A 3,681-nucleotide genomic window follows, 5' to 3' on the forward strand; every position below is an offset into this window, starting at 1 on the left:
ATTTAATAGTCATGGTGAAAAAAATGCAGTACGTGTGTTCAGTTTCATACTGTGAGTTCCATGCGACTTGTTTGAATTATGTTTTTGTTTTCTTGTAAATACGTACTGCGGAAAAAAGTATCTTTCAGAATTTCTAAGTTACAATATCTTCTTCAAATATGATCAGATGCACCTGTTTTTTACTATGCATGGTTGATGGAAATTCCTTAACTAAGTCTTCAGCACACAACGTGAAGTAGAACGAAGACAGCGGCTGTTGGACGGCCTCTTGACGAAGGAAAAACAGATTGACCAAGCCTCCAAAAACGAGGGTGGAGAAAGCAGGTAATTTTCATTTCGGTATCCTGTGAAACACTGCACAAAATACTTTGTTGGCTGCATGGAAGACAAGATGGTAGGGTAGAACTGTTGGGTTTTTGTTGTTGACCACACTGAGGTGGTATTGAATCATTTTTGGCAAAGTTCTAACTAAGTGGTAGAGTAGAGCAGCGAACTGATTTTCTTGTTTGTTTTCACATTCTTTCAACATCTCGCTGTTGTAATAAACATTTTCCGGAAATCACTCTGTCAGGATTTTCAAACGCTGTGCTGACCAATTAAAACCAGCATGCGCAGGAAATAACTATCTTCGGTGTGAATGTTATGCAATGTTTGCTCAATATGCCGTCCTTTTCTTTCAAAACTATGCACATCGTAGTTCACAATTCGTCTCAAATTGATCGCTGTCTGCAGTGATCGCTGTGGATGTGTTTTGCTTGAGTTCTCGTGTTTTTTGCTTGAGGTCACGTGAGTTTGGCTTGAGGTCACTTGAGTTTGGGCAAACACGCATGCTCAGCGATCACTGCAGGACATTAGCAGCAACTCACGGGTCAAATGTGCATATTTTCTTTAAAAAAGGGCATATGGAGCAGACACTGCGTAACATACACAATGGAGTTAGCTATCAGCTGCAATCGCTGGTCTAAACTGGTTGGCTATGTGTTCTTGTTTGCATCAGTCTCAGGGGTGTAACTCTTCCACAGTGCTTGAAAATCCTGACAGACTTATTTCCAAACATCGTCTATTAATTACCTTCACATCTACACATTGTAAATGTTGTGTTCTGCATAATTCATTTTCATTTTCTCATGTGTGCTTTTTTGTTCTTTTCAGAGTTTTCTCTGATTTTGTGCACTCCTTATAGTATCATTCTCTAGTGGTAATGTCTGTGTGTAGCATCCAAATAAATTTTTATTTTTTAGATATGTGAGTGCTACAAACAGGTAAGAGACATGTATATTTCTTTTCTCACTCCCATGGTGCTGCAAATTGCAAGACACACTTGACTTTCCTCCAGCACACCTGAACTGCTCTTTTTGCAAAAGCACTACAATGTTATGCATTGGGCTTGCATGAATCTACGGAGTGAGCTTTTCCTTTCACATTGGCAAACGTTGTGACATTCATGGGCTGAAACCAGAATGACAGCATTTGTGACACACCCTTTTTAGCTCTCTTATTTCCTGTTCTCCTTTTATCTCTCGGGAGGTCGTGTATGTGTTTGTGTGTGTGTAGAGCGATTCAGAGAAAACTACTGGACAAATCTTCATGAAATTTCACATGAGAGTTCGTGGGTATAATATTCCCAGACGTTTTTTTTCATTTTTTTGATTCATGTCCTTGATGATGTCATATCCGGCTTTTTGTGAAAGTTGAGACAGCACTGTCACGCCCTCATTTTTGAACCAAATTGGTTGACATTGTGGTGAAGTAATCTTCGACGAAGCCCGTACTATGGTATTGCATTTCAGCTTGGAGGCTTAAAAAACTAGTTAATTAATTTGTTTGGTCATTAAAGTTGTCATTAAAATCGAATTTTCACTAACCGATTTAAAAATGATTGCATCGTATTCCTCAATTTCTCCTGAATTCAAAAATATATACATATGCAATTTATGTTTTTTCTGTGCAGGGTTGTGAAACTGAGTGGTGCCCACATTCAAGATTTTGAAACTCTGTATGTTCAAGTACAGGAGTTTGTGTCTTCCTGCAGTGAGGAGCAGATAAAATTTGCGCCAGAGACTTGTAAGGGAACAGTTTAGTGTTTACATCCTGTTTTGCTGAGTGATAAAAAGACTGACATTATTCGTTATTACTGTTGGTTTTTTTACCCCACTGCGGTTAGCTGGTTTTAAAGTTACATCATTGGTTGCTGAGCTACATTGTCATTGTCTGTTTTTGGTCTTGGTAGTGATTCAGATTGGTAAGGAGTAGAGAGTCACTTTTGTTTATAATATCTAAAACACACACACTCAAACAAACAAAGAACAACAGTAGCCAATCAGCCAGACAGACTAACAGACTGATTCGCAGATGCATGCATGCTTACACACACATCACACACACACACATATACCATTAAACATAAAATATGAAACAGATACTGAGATAGACAGAAATTAATGAAGCATCCCTGTTTTTCAGTTGCTGAGTTGTGCCATAAGTTCACCTTACAGTTGGTTGACAGAAAACAGGTTAGTATATATTTTTGTTCAAATAATATTGGAATTTATAATACTTGTATTCTTGCATGCAAATTTATTTGTAGGCCATGGCATAAATGATAATACTCAGGGAACAGTTCTGTTTTAGTGGGAAACATAAATCCTGTTTTATATCTTGAGGAGATAAGGTAAACGTAAGATTCAGTCAGGAAAGTGGCAGCTCACGGAATATTATAAACATGTTTAGAATTGCATTCATTGATTTATATTTAAAAAAAAGACAAGAACACACAACAACTTGCTAGTCACTGTGATTTATAAGCAGTTGAAAACTAGATGTTTGCCTTCTTGCCTTTCTGTTCTTGCTTATTGTTCTCAACCTCATACATAGTCACAGTGTAAACTTGTGTTGATTCAGATTGGAGTTGTAAGGGAACAGAAGAAAATTACAGGTAATGATTCTGAAGAGAAAAAAAAGCATGGTGGTTGAGATTTAGAGCTGTTTGACTAGAGAAACAGCAATGTGATAGAAGCTGGAGTTTAAACAATTTTCATATTTTTTACATCTGTTTCAGGCTCAGAGAGGTATTACCATTCTGTGCCAAGCCATCCGTAAAGTGCAAACACACCTGGCCCTTTTGACTTCCATTCATCCATGTCTTTGCCAGGTAACACTTCAGATATGTTGTGTATTCTTAGTTCTTTCTTTGGTTTTGAAGTTATTGTCAAAGTTTAATTTTTTGGGGGTCTTATACTGTATGTATTACATGGAATGAAGGCACATGGGGTTGAGTGGGTTAGTTGGCCCTGTACTGTGGTCTCCCAGTAAAGTACACCTGTTGTCCACTGTTGTACTAATTTCACCAAAATATACCCATTATGGAAAATAAGGTCAAGTACATGCATGTATAGGGAGGGACCTTTAACTTGTCCCAAGAGTATACTGTCATTTTGTGTGACAGTGTAAATTATTATTCAAAAACAAATGGATGAACAAAGACTTGGCTGAGGGAAGTTCTTCTGATTTTGGTCCTATGATTTGATATGAAAGGTCCAGAAGTAAGTTTGTATGTTTATTATTAGATGTTTCTTGTCTCTTTGGGGTGCTTTCAAGAATATGATGCCATAATGCATGCCAATGTTACTTGTGATTTAAATGGATGGACTGAGAATTGGCTCATGCAACTTGTTTTGATTT

The 3,681-nt window shown here is 37.5% G+C and overlaps 1 long non-coding RNA gene across 1 annotated transcript; it reads left to right on the plus strand.

Annotated features, from left to right (window-relative positions):
* The first annotated feature begins 1,951 nt into the window (after nt 1-1,951).
* Nucleotides 1,952-3,154, plus strand: LOC138955115 (uncharacterized). The gene is made up of 3 exons (XR_011452108.1): nt 1,952-2,064; nt 2,464-2,513; nt 3,059-3,154. It is a non-coding gene; the product is annotated as an uncharacterized lncRNA (long non-coding RNA).
* Nucleotides 3,155-3,681: the final 527 nt, after the last annotated feature.

Source organism: Littorina saxatilis, unplaced genomic scaffold, assembly GCF_037325665.1.
Source record: "Littorina saxatilis isolate snail1 unplaced genomic scaffold, US_GU_Lsax_2.0 scaffold_3659, whole genome shotgun sequence".
NCBI lineage: Eukaryota > Metazoa > Mollusca > Gastropoda > Littorinimorpha > Littorinidae > Littorina > Littorina saxatilis.